The sequence below is a fragment of the Camelus bactrianus genome, chromosome 16 (assembly GCF_048773025.1).
Source record: "Camelus bactrianus isolate YW-2024 breed Bactrian camel chromosome 16, ASM4877302v1, whole genome shotgun sequence".
In the NCBI taxonomy this organism is placed as follows: Eukaryota; Metazoa; Chordata; class Mammalia; order Artiodactyla; family Camelidae; genus Camelus; species Camelus bactrianus.
Genome location: NC_133554.1, coordinates 2,582,362 through 2,599,084, shown reverse-complemented (window position 1 = coordinate 2,599,084; position 16,723 = coordinate 2,582,362). Strand labels below are relative to the sequence as shown.

The following is a 16,723-nucleotide window of genomic DNA, read 5'->3' as shown; positions in this document are numbered from 1 at the left end:
AGCCAAGCTGCTTCACCAGCAGCTAGAAGAGTTGTTGAAGGAAATCCTTCAGGTAAAAGGAAACTATACTGGATGGAAACTTGGATCTCCACAAAGAAATGAAGTGTCAGAAATGGTCAGGATGTGTGCTGATAGAAAAAAATTCTTTTCTGACTCTTCAATTTCTTTAAAAGATGGTGGCTTAAGGTAAAAATAATAAAAATGTATTGTGGAGTTTATAATAAAAATACAAGTAAATTATATGGTTATAATAGCACAAATGATGGGAGAGCACAAACGGAAAAGTATTATTGTAAAGGTCTTATGACTACAATGGAGTAATGTTATGTAAACTCACAGTGCAGTAAGTTAAAAATGCTTACCGTAAACCTGAGAGCAGCAGTTCTCAAAACGCAACCCAGGAAACCACAGGCTGCCTCAGACCTTCTCTGGGGGTGACAAGGTCAAAATTATTTCTATAGTAAATCCCCAGATGCAATCTGCCTTTTTCGCTCTTGTTTTGTCACAAATTTACAACAGCATTTTCCAGAGGTGACATGATACACGATATCACAACAGACTGAGTGCAGAAGCAGACACGAGAACCCAGCTCCAGGAGAAATTTTAAAACTTTACCAAGAATATAAAGCAATACCATTCTTCTCACTAAATTTGTTTCAGAAAACATAGTTTTTTTAAATGAAAAGTGTTATTTATGTTACTATATAACAGGTTGTTCTGGTTATTTTTTAAATGCTCTGGTTATTTAATGTTTCAATTTTAATTTCTAATATAGTAAGTATCAATAGATGTTATCCACAGAAACTAAATCTCTGCCGGGTGTGCTCTCTGACCTTATCAGAATTAAGTTAGGAACCAATAATAGAAATGTATTTGGAAAAATCCTCAAAGACAAGGAAACTAAACAATACAATTTTAAGTATCCTGTAGGTCAATGAAGAAATCACACAGGAAATTAGAAAATATTTTGAATTGAATGAGAATACACAACATACCAAAACTGTGAAATGCAGCTAAGGGTATTTAGAGTGAGGTTTATAGGTTTAAATGCTTATATTAGGAAATAAGAATGAGCTAAAATCAATGCTCTACACTTTCCACTTAATGGCTACAGCAAAAAAAGCAAAGTAAACCCAAAGTAGAAGGAAGAAATAATAAAAAAAAGTCAATGAAGTAGAAAATGAACAATTTTTTTAAAAAGCAATGAAATCTTAACAATAAAATTGATTTTAAAAAATCTTGCTAGGCTGATCAGGATTTTTTTAAAAAAAGAGAGAAAAGTAACTATTATCAGAAATCAAAAAGAGAATATTATTAAAGACCCTGCAAACATTAGAAATTTAATAAAGCAATACTGCTGACCACCCTGTGACAGGGACTCGGACATCAGAGAGGAAATGGACAAAATTCTTTCAAGACACAAACAACCAAAACTAACCACAGAAGAAACAGACAACCTGAATAGCCATATAAGGAGTTGAGGAAATGGAATCAATAGTTTAAAATCTTTCTTCAAAGAAAACTTCAGGCCCAGATGGGATCACTGATAATCCTGCCAAACTTTCAGGGAAGAAATAATACCAGGTTTTAAAAGCCTATTGCTTACTTGGGTGGGGTGACTTTTACAGTATTTAAATTATTCTCTAAATTCTAACTCAGTCTCTTCCTAAGAGGCCACGTGCAGCACATACTAAGATCATCAACTGATGCTGTAAATATCTCATAATTTGCAAGTAAACTAAACAAATTCTTTGGGGAAATGACTGAAAATAGCTGTGGAAAAATGCATGCCCTAAGTCATGCAATTGTTTCTTATTATACTTTAAGTCATGACCAAAAAGCATTTTAAGAAATGAGACCTGCTACAAAGTCAAAGACAGTATTTGACTGTATTCACTGAATGTGGAGTGAATAGTTATTTACATACTGGAAAAAATGCTATAATAGTCTTCTATAAATATTAACATGCTAAAAATATAATTAATCACACAGAGATTGTAAGTCCTGGAAAGCTCCATTTAAAACCCAAAAGGTGGCCTCAAGTTGGAGAAGCATATTTTATTAGCATATTTAGGCAAGACTTCACCATCATAAATATTTTATGGTATAAAAACCTGTAGATCAGATTCTGCAGAAGGCATGACCAGTACAGAAAGTTTCCATGACCTGTTTCGCACCTAGCCTCGGCTCAGTGGCCAGCACAGACTTGAAAGGATCACATACAACCCCGTTCCTTTGGTCGTATATATTTAATTCCACACAGATTCAAACCGGAGCAGAAATAAAACACTGCCCCCAATACATTAATAAGTGCCAGAATTAGAAGGAGTTACATCAGATCTCAACGTTTCAGTAATTTCTCTAGATGCATACATTAAATAAGGATGCAGAGAAAGTTGAATAATGTCTTTCCTCTTAAAAATAGTTTGAGAAGGAACTCTGCATTGATGGTAGAAGTATACATCACTGCACGTTGGAGAGCTATGCGCAGCGTCTGTTAAGCTGAAAAGCATGTTCCCTATGACTCAACTGTTCAACTCTCTGATATAAACCCAGAGAAGTTCAAGTGAGTATGTGCAAGAGAACATTAGAATGTACAAGAATGGGTTTCTAATAATTTTAAAAAGGGAAAAGCCTATTCAAAAAGACACCTGCAGCCCAGTGTTCACAGCAGCACTATTTACAACAGCCAAGACATGGAAACAGCCTAAATGTCCATCAACAGGTGACTGGATAAAGAAGATGTGGTATATTTATACAATGGAATACTATTCAGCCATAAAAACTGACAATATAACGCCATTTGCAGCAACATGGATGTTACTGGAGAATGTCATTCTAAGTGAAGAAAGCCAGAAAGAGAAAGAAAAATACCATATGAGATCGCTCATATGCGGAATCTAAAAAAGAAAAACAAAAAACAAAAATACAAAACAGAAACAGACTCATAGACATAGAATACAAACTTGTGGTTGCCGGGGGGGGCGGGGGTGGGAAGGGACTGGGATTTCAAAATGTAGAATAGATAAACAAGATTGTACTGTATAGCACTGGGAAATATATACAGGAGCTTGTGGTGGCTCACAGCGGAAAAAAAAATGTGACAATGAATATATGTATGTTCATGTATAACTGAAAATTTGTGCTCTACACTGGAATTTGACACAACATTGTAAAATGACTATAACTCAATAAAAAACGTTTATATAAATAAAAAATTAAATTAAATTAAAATTAAAATTAAAAAAAGGGGAAAGCCTAAAAGCCCATCGACAGGAGTATGCATGCATAATTTGTGGTAAATTCATGTGAGAATTATCACACAACAGTTTAAAGAAATGACCTAGAGCGAGTATAGAATGGTACTGTTATATATACTTTGTAAAGGACACTATATATTGGGTTTTGGATAAGTACCCAAAGATTAAAATTGTAAAAATATGCAGAATATAAGTAAACACTAAATTCTGGCATGTGGGGAAGGAGAAAAGGGCATGTGATTCCAGAGGGACTGAGAGGAGGCCTCTTTAGGGTCCGTAACAGTTGTTTGTTTTTTAAAAACAAGGCGTGGGTCCATGCTTGCTTGAACACTTTTCTCATTTTGTGACGTATTTTCTTTTAAAAAGAAAAAAGTAGAATATTTTATCATATACCTCAAAACACTTTGCCTATTAGTCAAACTATTTGTTTGCTCTTTTCACAATAACCAAATAAGTGATTTTACCTGTTTCTAAATTATCTATAAGCATCCACCATCATACACCACCATAAGCATCCAGGAAGAAAACACAGGGACTTGGTGTAAACCGTCGAAATACAAGTGAGAGCTTCACAGGGCTGTACAGCCCTCCCCGTGGCTGCGTTTGGAAGACCCGGCTAAAAAAGCTGGGAGAACAGGGAACAGGGTGGGGGCACACAAGCACCACGCTGAAAAGCGCGGCGCTGCTGACAGGTGTAAGATGTTACACGATTTAGCAGCGGGTCGGGGGTTCGGACGCCCCTTTCCTGGTTCCGCACTTGGAAACAACTTCTCAATGCCTGAAGAGCATCAGAAGCGTACATCAGGAAGGCAGGGGGCCAGCGCAAGGGTGCCCGTGGGCCTGTACGGTTTTTATTTGGAGGGGTGGGAGTAGAGGAGATGGAGGCGGGGGAGGGGGGTGGGAATTCCAGAGTTTCCACGACCTCACCCCAAATTCTGAGGCCAGACGTTGGAGGGGTCGTCCCAGCGGCCGGCCAGAGCCCACGGGACCACTCACCTGTCAGCGGTGCCGGGAGAGGGGCGGGGAAGGGGGCGGTGGGCGGGAAGGGTCTCAGCCCCACCACCTACAACCCGCTGCGGCCCGGCCCGGCCCGGCCGGCCCCGCCCCGGCCCCGCCTTGCCCCTGTGACGTCAGCGCCCGCCGACCACTCAACGACCGCCCCTGCTGGCTCGCCGGCAGCCGATTGGCCGGTGGGAGGGGAGGCGGGCCACGGGAGCGGAGGGGCCCTGCGGGTGGGCCGGCGGCGGTTGCCATGGACGCTCTCGCACTTAGTAACCGCAGCTCCCGGGAGACGCGGAGGCGGAGGGGCGAGGGGTGGTGGATCCCCTGCGGCGCCTGATTCCGAGCTCTCCCAGCTGCGCAGAGCTCGGTGGCCCATCCTGAGGCGCGGGATGCTGACAAGCCCCGCATCTCCACTGTCCGCTGCCCAGCGGAGCTTCTTTCATGCTGGGATTATCTAGTGATCTTCCCACCCTTCCTCGCCCTCTGGAAATGATCCGGGGCTTCCGTAAACAGTAGCCTTTACTGTTTCGACAGGGTGCCGGGCCACGTGTCTCACACACATCACTGTTCTTCCAAGCAGCCGCTTCACAACCGTGCACTGAGAGCTTACGATTTACATGGGAAACTGAAGCTGGGAGAAGTTCACTGACTTCGGCAAGGTCACCCAAACAATACGTGGCAGAGCCAGTCATGAAAGTCAGATCTGTCAGACTTCAAGGCACTCTTCCCACGAGCCAGCAGCCTGTGTGTGTAGAGAGCAGCAGAACTCGGGGAGCTCTGACCAGCGCTAAAGAGAATGAAGCCCCCAGTTAATCATTCTCGGTGTGTCTGGGAACCCCTGGGTGACACTCCACCGAAGGGTGACACTGGGGCTCTCGCTGCCAGGATGAGGGGGTCTGGCCAGTTCCTAACAGACCTCAGTGAAGTGATTACAGGCTGGGGCCTCCACTTTGCCAGTTCAGAAGTCTGGTTGTGTGTTTTCCGGGTTTATTAGGCGCTACCTCAGGCTGACCGAGCCTTAAGTCCAAAAGCTGCAATGCCACCACTAGGGTTACATGAAGCAACGTGGCACCTCTGACAGTGGAGACAAATGCAGGATATTTTTCGGCACTATACTGTTTTACTTCAGTCCTCAAACAATATAAAGAGGTAACAACGTCTGATGCCAAACCACACAAGTAATCACAAAGGAAAAAAAAACACTAACAACCACAGACAGTCATTTCAAGGTGTTTCACAGCAGCGCTCTGGCAGTACCGGCAAGGATTTCTGGCCAACTGCTCCCAGCAACCCCCTGATCTTAGGGAAAAACAAAAAGAAAAAAACACATTTTCCCCCCAATCATTTACACACTCTGAGACACTGCACACCACACCACTACACTCACCAGACTTCTGTAAATCACATCTAAAAACATAAACTACATGTTGCACTCGATCACAACAAAACTGAAAAGAAACGGTGCGGCAGGAAAGTAAACAAACTCCAAAGTTTCCAGTCAGGGTAAAATATTCTGCATTTATACTCTGCACATCCACGGACCAACATCCAATGACGAAAAGCTAAGCATTAGCATGGTCACGAAACTGGACACGCCGAGTTTAGGCTCCCAGACGCCATCCGGGCACTGCCAACCTTGTCCTGTGACATTTAGAAAAAGGAAATAGAAAATATTGCCTCTGTAGCCAACCGTGTCTAATCTGCCTGTTCTTTCTAAATTATTTTAATTCCATAATTCCATTGTTATGGCAAGTCCTACAGGGAAATTGGAAATACTTGCATTGTCAAAGGTGGGAGAGGTGATAAAGAACATTTGCAGTCTAAATTTTACAATAACCTAAGTTCTTGAAATACATTCTTTATCATTGTGCTTGGAAATTACTCAGAAACCGATCTGGGACATTTTATTCCAACTTGCACCATAAGTGTCAGTGACATTCTTTCCCTTGAGTGTTGTGCTGAGAATCAGGACTTTCAGAAACAACAGCGTCTATCCATCACTGGGTATGGGACCCAAATGGACTCAATGCACAGACTATAACACTAATGGTTACAGAAAAGTGCATCGTGGAGGATTTATTGAGAAACTTAATAGAGCGTGTGATGCATTCATTGAGAATTTTATCATTGACAACAACGGTCAGGTAACATCAGTTGTCACCGTTCTGTTTTGCTTACGTTACTAGGGTTTTTTATAGGGTGGGGTTCACCATCGGCGTTCTGACTTGAATGACTTTTTCATAGCATGAAATTGCAGGGCACGCCTTGTTGGGAGTATTTCCAGAGAGTCAAGGTCCACAGACCTTGTCACGTTTACAGATCATATTCTAGCTCCCTTGTTTAGCAAGCGACGAGCTGTGAGTCCAGAGGCTCAATGATGTGCCGAAGGTCACGTTTTTGTTTGCAAACGGAAAATGATGGCCTCCCACCGGGCTCTCTTTTTTTGTGTTTCCATTGGGATCGTTATCTCACTACCATGTGTTTCACATCTTGCATCCCCCATGAGATTATGTCCCTGGGAGTGACAGGAACCGCTTGCTTTGTGCCAGCCTCGTCCACATCATTTATGACCCTCACCACAATCCCACAAGGCTGGTATTATGAGTCCCTTTTCACAGGGACTAACAGGCTAAGTAACTTGACAAAGATCACGTTAGCCAAGACGTTATAGAGTTGGAATCCAACCCAGATCTGTCTGCCCCAAAGCCCAGGGTCTGTCCCCTACAGCAAATGGCTCTGCTCCTTCCTGTCCCTTCTCCTTTTATCCTCAGCACCAGACATCCAGCCTGGCCCATGGTGTACACCTAGTGCATGTTTGTTGACTGAATGGAAGAGCACTTGGAGAAAGAGAGATCAGCTGCCCTCCCAGGTACTTACTGGACATGTGATAATACGCAAACCCCCAAATCCCCATAGAATGGGGACGTGGATGCTTCACTGGCCCGAAAGAAAGAGAAGCCATCAGATGCTCTATTGAAATCCTTCCTAGAAAGTAGACTGAAATCCAGATGCTCAGTTGTGAGTTGCTCTGGAAGAGCTAAGAGTACTTAGCCCATCTAAGGGGAATGACACTGCTACAGGGACGGGCAACTGGACGGCTTCTCCTTCTCCCTGAAAGAAATTAAACTGAAGGGAAAAGCAATCCGTGTTGGAGTCTCCAGGTGATGTGTGTTAGGGAGTATTAATCAACACATGCCCCAGCAGCTAAGATGGCTAAACGATGCATTGATCTCTGTGACCTAAAGTCTTTTCTCATATGATCAGGGACACCTCTGAAATCTAATCTGAAAGCTCTATGTGGAAGGTCCTGGTATTTATTGACAGTCCAGCGTCATCAAGTAATCATCATCAACAGTAAAGATGACTCATGCGAAGAGACTGACCCTCTAGAAAAGAAAAAGACAAACGCACATAAACACAAAACAGAAACGGACTCACAGACATAGAATACAGACTTGTGGTTGCCAGTGGGGCGGGGGGTGGGAAGGGACAGACAGGGAGTTCAAAATGTGTAGATACTGACAGGCATATGCAGAATACATAAACAAGATTATACGGTACAGCACAGGGAAATATACAGCACAGGGAAAATTTCGCTGGTAGCTCACAGCGAAAAAAAATGTGACAATGAATATATGTATGTTCATGTATGACTGAAAAATTGTGCTGTACGCTGGAAATTGACACAACATTGTAAACTGACTATAACTCAATAAAATGAAAACTTAAAAAAAAAAAAGCCTCTAAACGAAGAGACAAAGACACAAACAGGACACTTGGTGGGCGCGGAGGAGAGGGGGGAGTTTGGGGTTTAAAGTTAAGAGTCATACAATGGTAAGTGTTGGTATAGATTATACTTCCCGCTCTGCATGAAAACACGGGACTACATCAAAGCTACTTAAAAGAGCTGCAGCCATCGTCTCCCTATGATTCTGCAAAGATTGTACTGTTTCTAAAATGTGTCTGTTACAAGCAGAGAGAGAGACTAACAGGTCTGAGTCAGCTGGTTTTTATCAGCAATACACCACATCTCATCCAGATAATCCTTTATTAGTCAAGAAAAATTAGCTTCTGAACTCAGCTACCACTGGGAGGTGGTTGACGTTTTGTCTAGGAGATAGAATGTATCAAAGAGAGTCAGAGAGGCAATGTCTCCAATTCACTGGACTAAAATCACTCATACAATCACTGAACATTTTTCTATCCCTTGGCATTCAAGGCAATGAATTAGACAGGTAACTGGTAGTGGTTTGCCAGAACCAGTTTATACTGGCTCAGAAGAGCCCATCGTTAAATGTGCAGGAATTTTGCAAGCCAATTATTAAAGTCATTATTAAAAACTAAATTATATAAATCTATAATTAAATAAATTATAATGAAACAATGGCAATAAATCTCAGAACATCACTTTCTCATTCTTTTACAATGTTTTACTCTTTTTCAACCTCTTCAGTTTATTTTCATCTGTTGTGTCTTTATGGTGGAAACACATAATGGCAGTACCCCCTTCCCATTTTTAAGTGTAATGAATCCCATCAGTAACCTGAAATTGACCATGAGGGAGTATTTAAACCATGGAAATCATCAAAAGCTCCAGATCAGGCTTGATTTTTTGTTTTGTTTTGTTGACTGTCTAGACTCAAGAAAGTCAGAGAAAATACTATACAGCAGATTAAACTTTAAAAATGTCTTGGGTCTACAGCCATTACGTGTGACAAGCAAAAATACTGAAGCTACGTTCTTTCAGTATTTGAAAACAAATATGTGATTCAGCAAAGAAGCTGCTCATGTCCTTAAAGGAAGTTTCAACATATGTCTTCAGCTTTGTCTTACTCACGAACACAAATGAAAACGTCAACCAGCATTCAAGTTGTATCTCCTCTTGTGCATCCATTGCAACGAGTGGTTGGCCAGAGATAAAAGAACGTCGCAAAAATCAGTCAAAGCATTCTGTGAGAATCAAATGGCTGTGTGGAATTTACAAGGCAGAGTATTGCACATTCTATTATCATTTATAAATTGTGTGCTATGTATCCTTTATATCCTTAAAATGTATAATAAACTTATGTATGTGTATATGCATACATTCCCCAGAGATCCAGCCGTTAAATGTTCACACCCCTGGCACTGGGCCCCTGTTCTCATCCTTAAAGAGGTTATCATCTGGTGGGACTTGGGCAAGACCCCTGTGGTGCAGGCGCCGGGGTGGTGAGAATGGTCAGAAAGGAACTCAGTCTCTCAGGAGTCCTGAAGAGGGAAAAGCAGGGGCTTTTTTCAGCCAGGGACTCCTGAAAGGTTAGTTTTCAAGTTCTATGGAAAATCACCTGGCTTTTCAGACTGACGAGAGCTTGTGGAAATGAACACGGAGTTGGGCAGAGACGGGCTATACTCACACGAGGTATTTGAAACGGTATTTCTCAGTGATTGAATAAGGAAGTTAATTTATTTTTATTGATAAGGTTGAAAATAGTTTCTCTCTTTTGTCTTGTGTGTATGTGGTTTGGTTCTGGGTTTTTTTTTTTCTTTTTTCTTTTTTTTTTTTTTTTTTTGGTGATAGCCATTAATTACCAGTCATTTAATTTATTCTTTATTCTTATTTTTTATTGAAGTGTTGTCGATTTATGATGTTAGTTTCAAGTGTACAGCAAAGTGATTAAGTTATATATATACATGTATACTTATATATTTTTTCAGTTTCTTTTCCATTGTGGCTCATTACGAGAGATTGAATATAGTTCCCTGTGCTGTACAGCAGGTCCTTGTTGTTTACCTATTTTATATATAGTAATGTGTATCTATTAATCCTAAACTCCTAATCTATCCCTCTCCCTACCTTTCCCCCCTGGTAACCACAGTTTGTTTTCTATGTCCGTGAGTCTATTTCTGGTTTATAAATAAAATTCATTTTTTTGGTAGATTTCACATATAAGTGACATCATATGGTCTCTCTCTGTCTGACTTACTTCACTTAGTATGATCACCTCTAGGTCCATCCATGTTACTGCAAACAGCATTATTTCATTCATTTTTATGGCTGAGTAATATTCCATTGTATACATACACCACATCATCTTTATCCAGAAAATAGGTTTTCTCCTGTTTATAAAGTGGAAACAGCTGGAGTGTTAACATCCGTCTGCTTGGTGTTGGCCTTGGTGTGACTGATGTCAGCTTCAGCTGACCACGTCTCCTGGGCGCTTGGCGGGCACCGCACTCCTGCTTCTCCTGGCTTCTTTTCGAGATCCCACGGCCTCATCTCTCTGCCAGCTTTCCCAAGGGGACATTGTCTGGTAAGTCACTCTCACACTAATCCCCAGAGAAACCCCACGTGAGACGATGGCCGTGTTTCACATCACGTGGTCCCCACCCACTCCAGTGCTCCTGGCCACAGCTGACTGGACCTCAGGTGGGCTCCCAGGTGGCCCCACTCTAGTCTGGCCCGTAGACTAGAGCTGTCTAAGCAGATTCGCTCTCTTAGGAAGTTTGATCTTGAGTCACACAGAGTAGCCAAGCCATCACATTTGCAGTTGCAAGCCTTGAGTCAGGAATCATAGGCTCAGCCTGGCAGGGAGCGACCAGACACCCTGCCGCTGGCACCCTCGTGCCTCCTCCATGACTGTCCAGTTTCCAAACGTTCTCCCATTTCCGTGAGATTTCTTATTTCTACACATCTCCTTCCTAGAAGCCGCGTTACTCTGGGTGATCAGATGTCTCCGCTTCTCAGCACCTGAAACACAGGCTAGAAACCACCTCCTCGGTGGACTCACTTTTCCGGCCACTTGTTGTCAGATTCTCCAGGAAAAAGGAAATTCTTCAGGAAAACTATCAAGGAGGCCGTAATGATTCAAGCAGAAGCAACATGAAGTCAAGTTAGTATTCAGATCTTCCTTACTCAGCTTACCAGACGGGTGTAAGTGAAACTCGGGGAAGAGAGAGAGTGGACAGAAAGAGCGAGAGAGGCTGTAAGCCAGGGGGTTGTGCGCTTCGGCTTGGAGGTGCTTTTCAGTCCTTGGATACCTTTTGCTCCAGAAAGCACGTTCGTGCTAGTGACCAGTGAAAACTGCGGCACGCTCTCCAGGCTTGCCCCAGGTTTGCCTGCTGACTAGATCCAGAAGGGAGGTCTGACCCAGCCCAGCTACGGGTCCAAAAAGAGGCAGTTGCTTAGGACAGGCATCTTGGTTCAGAATCGGAGGTTGAGTGATCCTTGGGGCCACAGGTCAGGTAGAGGGTGGGGAGGAGAGGAACCAAACCACCACTGTCCATACTGGAGATGGAAGCCCAGAATTTTCCAGACTCCAGCAGACAGACAGAATCTGGGCTCGTCTGGAATCAGCATCATCCCCTCTGCGCCCACCCCACGCTTCTCTGGAATGCTCGTAAAAATCCTTAGGGCTCGGCTCAGGCCAATGATTAACTCACCAGAGTCACAACACAGGGACGTTGTTGCTCTGCTAGAACACTCCCAAGTGAAGAACAGGGCACATCAGAATTTCCCAGAGGACTTTAAAAATGCAGATTTCAGGATCTCCCCCCAAGAGGACTGGATTTAGTAAGTCTAGGGTGGGGCCCGGAAATCCAGGCAAACTTTATTACAAAGGAGGATTTGACTTGGATTGGACCAATGACAGACACGAGATCTTACATTTTGTTCAGCTGGTCCTTACTTTAATCTTTATTTTAAAATTTGGGGAATTTTAAAGTCAAAGAAGGCACCTACACCTGTTTGAGACGGACGTCTGTGTACTGACACAATCTGCATTGGAATGGCCAATTCTTTGCTTGTAAGTGAGATTTTTTTAAATAGTTACTTATATTCCTCATTTAAATTAAGTTTAAAAAAATGTTTAAGTATCCAGGAGGAATCTTCACATCTCTCTCACCTGTCCCGTGAAGCACACGCTGTCTGGAAAGAGGTTTCAGGTAGCTGAACTGAAGTTAGGGGAATCACAGAAAGTGAAGTCTAGAAGGGTCTGAATAGGGCCCCAATTCAGCCCCTTTATCAGATGAAGAAACTGAGGCCAACGAGTTTGATGAGCTTGCCCAACGTCCCCCAAGTGGCTTGGGAGACCCGCCTCCAACACCCTTTGATGTCCCCCTGCACCCCAGGGGCCTGGTGTGAGTGTTCTCGTTTCACTGGAGCTTTTCCCCTCATCCTGTTCTGCAAACAGAGCTTCTGGCCCAGCCGAGCAGGGATGGGCTTACCATCTCGGACCGCGGCCCGCCTAGGGAGCTCTGCGTTCCCTCTGCCAGATGAGACGCTAGCTATGAACGATCCATCCATCCATCACCGCCTCGAGGCTTCCCTAAAGAAGAGCCTTCAAGGTTAAATTTTTTAAATTTAAACAAAAGCAAATTTCATCATGTCTCAAGATATTTTCACATCTTCCTCATTTACCTAAATCCCTGGATCCTGCTAACACGTGTCTGCTGAGAATATACACATCTGTCCATCCTCTCTCTGCCCCCCTCTCTCCACGTATATACACGCACACACACGTCTATGTGCACACACATCTGTACAGAAGTGTGTGTGTGCATGTACATACACACATCTGTATGCTCTCTGCTTCCCTGGAAATTATTTATTTTAATCCAAAGTGAGAGTCACCAACTCTGCACTGTGTTACTTCTTCTTATCTCATTCGACACAACTTTTGGATTGTCGTCCAACTGAAAGCAAAGGAGAGAAGCCAGTGAGCAGTGCTCTGATTCGCGAGCCATCTCGGGCCACCTCCCAGCCCTGGGGACAAGAGGTGTCACTCAGAACTGCCTGGGTCGGTTCACATTCTTCGACCCCGCCATGTGAAGTCACGAGGGCTCCAAGCCCACGAAGCGTGTCATCGCTGTGAACCCAAAAAAAGGACCGTGTTTGACAAGCACCCAGCATCCATGGCAGCGCAGGTCCCAGCGAGCCACCTTCAGCAGCCGGTGGAGGCTGAGCCCGTTGCCTCCAGCCTCAGCCAACACCCTTTGTGTAGTCCAAACTGCCGAATGCACGCTTTCCTTTTCTCTGTGTGCCGCGATGTGGAATGGGTGAGTGGCACTGCTCTGGCCTCACATCCATTAGGCACTTCTGCAGACCACGGTCAACTCCTGCCGCCACGTCCCGCGCCCCCATCGGGGTCCCTGCCCCTGCCCTGGAGCTGCGTGTTCCAGCCAGGAGAAGAGTGATGAGAGCTGTCCTCTGTCTCAAGTGAGCCCATGGCGTGTTGAAAAGAGCACAGGCTCAGCCATGAGACAGACCTGGACCTACTGGTCCAAGACAATGAACAAGTCACGCAAGCCTCACGGAGGCTCAGCTTCCTGCTCAGTAGTGCTGGGGTACTAACACCGCCTCTGCAGCTCGTCAGGCAGGTTCAGTGCGAACACAGGTGAGCTGACCCCTCCCTCCCCGCCCGCTCGGCATGCCGTCTCTCCTGCGGACCCAGGGAGGGGCGCCTGGGGGGTGCTGGGAGCCCGCACAGCCCCCGGCGGCTGGTTCCTCCAGGTGGGAGGGAAGCATCGCATTGTCTTGCTGCAGAACCACAGCCGGACGGGACTTAATCACTCGTGGCTGAAATCCAGCCGCAGCCTTGGATGAGCTCACCATCCTTACAGAGAATGACCACGGGCTTCTTGAAAGGTGACAACTATGTTTAAGTAACTAGACCGAAAGCAAAACAGAAGTGTTCTTCTCTCTCCTCTCAGCTGCAGGCAGACCGGCCCAGAACTAACTTAGATCAGGGAGGATTGGGAGTCCCGTGGCTAATTTTTCTTCCCCTGGTTCCACATCCCTAGAGTTCACGTGCGGAAACGGGCGGCCTGACTCCCACCACACGCTCTGGAATTCTAGCGCACCTGGTAGCAAGGTCTCTCTCTGCAGTGCCCACAGGAGCCAGGAAGAGAGTGGGAGGGATGGAGGCGCAGAAAGTCGACGACACAGCTCTGAGGACTGTCGTCAGGTAGCAGCGCAGCGGGAAGGGCAGGAAAGGGTCTCAGCTGGGTCCGGGGCATCACCCGGGGTGCACTCAGCTCCCTCCATCAGCCCAGTGGAGACCAGAGGACTACTGGGCCATGACCAAGGGGGCATGCGGGCCCGCCAACGGTTTCAGCATCAATGTCCAGTCTCCAACTTCAGTGTGAATTCATTTCCACAACGGATCTGCCTGGAGGGCAGCACGGTCTGGGAACCTCTTGGCTCCCCATCCCTTCCACAAACACTCTTTTCACTTTCCATAGTGTGTTGCCTTTGGGTGTAAAACATCCTAGGGTGCCAAACAATGGGACTATTCCAAGACCTGGTAATGGGTTCAGAAAGTGTATCACTCTGATAATTAGGTCATGCATTCTTTTGCCAACCCAGCTGATTTCCAGTTGGTTTCCCACAACACTGAAGGAAGACCTAAACAGTTGTCTGTTCATCAAATAATTTTTGGTGGTAGATGATCTTGTTATTTTAGACATGTAACTCAGAAGGAGCTTCATTTTAAATGGAGCAGCACTGATCGAGGGTTACTCCATCCAGTCCTCTCTGATCTGTACGAACAAGGCTTCTCAACACCAACAGCTGGAAAAATGAGTCACTGGCACAGGACTGATGCTGAAACTAAGTTCAGTTCTGCAGTGCTACGTGCATGAATTACAGTAATCATCTATCTCATGGAGAGGTGCATTTCCAAGAAAATTTTGCTTTGAGGGTTTAATAGTAAGTTTATGTTGTTTAGCTCAGTAGATTGTTTGGCTAAAAATAACCACAAGATTTAAGAATGTGCTTTAAGATTTAAATATTAGCGAGTATTGAATGAATAATAGGTTTGGTAGAGATGCCCTAATCTCAGCTAGGTCCGCCAGAAAGGGCTCAGGCCAGCGCAAGCCCTCACGGAAGTGGAAATTGGTGCCTTTTTACTTGACAGTCTATTCCACAATCGTCACACTTATACTGACCACCCTAAATTCACCTTCAATGGTTACTCTGCCAAATGAAGGGGGAACAGACTTTTAAAACCAGAAAGGATGTCAAACGGCTTTATTTTCATTTCTGCCTTACTCTGGCATCAATGTTTTATTCCACAGGAAGTGAAAAGTCTCTATGCTTGCACGGTTTTTTCCGGGAAAAGTTCATCCCCGGCCTCTCCCTCTTAAAGCAAGAGTATCGGAAATCTGAGGAAACTTTAAAATCACGCAGTTCAATCGCATCTCTTTACAAACAAGGAAACCAAAGTGAAGCCCAGGGCGTCTGGGCGAGTTGCCAACGTCATTTTGTTGGAAGGAGACTCTGGAACAGAACGCAGGTGCTCTGGCACCAGCCTGGGTGGAGCACCTCCCAGCCCGAGTCAACACGGGGTTCGGGGGGCCCCTGTGAGCGTCACTCTGCCCAACTAACAGCCTGAGACTTCCATTTACCTTTTTGCCCCTCTATTAAATATTTTGTTTCGTGGTTCCTTTGCTTTTTCCATTTCTGGTTTGGATTTCATACTTTTGAAAAGTGCTAGGTGGTTCCCCACACTGAGTCCCAGCGACACGTGCCCAGATGGACAAAAGGGACCCTTGTGGCTGGTGGAAGATGCTTCCCCCGCGGGCTGTTAGGTAAAGGGAACCTGTCATTTCCTGCATCCCACAGCCTCGCCAGCGCTTCCCGGGAGTGCAGGAGACCAAGGCTGTGTGCTGCCCTGAGAGCAGACCGTCCAGAGGAAACACTGGCAGTTTTGATCCCAACACCATGAAGAATCAACGCCCAGCCATGGGGCAGAGAGGGACACAGGCGTCCTTTTGTTTGGCAGCAATTAGCACATTCCAGCAGAGCCAGCTCTGGGCAGGGGGCAGAGGGAGTCGCCACAAAATCGCCTTTGTCCGAACTCCCATAAAAAATTCCAGCCAGTGGGAGTGAACACAGACAGAATCCAGAGAGTCGACTGTAGATGTCCCGGATCTTGGCTTTCACAGTGAAACTATTTCAGGAATTCGTGGGCCGTGGTCTATCCAAGGAGGAGGAGAGCAAATACCTCTTCAAGAGAAGTCGCTGCTTTCAAAAGAGCTCATTTCATGGCTGAGGGTTTGTTGCTCTGAAAACTCTAGAGCTCTCTAGAAAGCCAGGCAAGTGTGTTTGTAGGGCTGGCAGGTACCACCTTCGCTCACCTTGTGCCCACACCCAGCTCCCTCGTGACACATAGGAGTATGTATTTGGCCATGGGATTCACAGTGGTCCTAAACAATCTTAAAACCATGCCACCTCCAATTACAGACACGCACAGTAAAACGTGCTCACGAGGGAGGTACAATTATTGCCACTTCGGACCTGGGGACATTGATGGTCCGAGAGGTTAGCTGGTTGGACGGAGGTCAACTGACGGAGCTGGAATTTGCATCTCGATCCGCCTGCCCTACCTGGAGGTCAGATCCACCACCCGGTAAGACGGCCTGCGCTGGAATCTGGCCTCGTGGACCATAAGCTGTCAAACGAGCACAGCTCTGCGCTCTGCTCT

General features: G+C 45.1%; 1 protein-coding gene across 1 annotated transcript in view; it reads right to left on the bottom strand.

Moving 5' to 3' along the window:
- TEKT3 (tektin 3) overlaps positions 1 to 4,337 on the bottom strand; it is a 30,064-nt gene extending 25,727 nt beyond the window's left edge. Inside the window, exon 1 of the mRNA XM_074342123.1 lies at positions 4,257 to 4,337. The gene's annotated coding sequence lies outside the window, so the exon portion shown is untranslated. The remainder of the gene's footprint in view (positions 1 to 4,256) is intronic.
- Between the last annotated feature and the right edge of the window lie 12,386 nt (positions 4,338 to 16,723).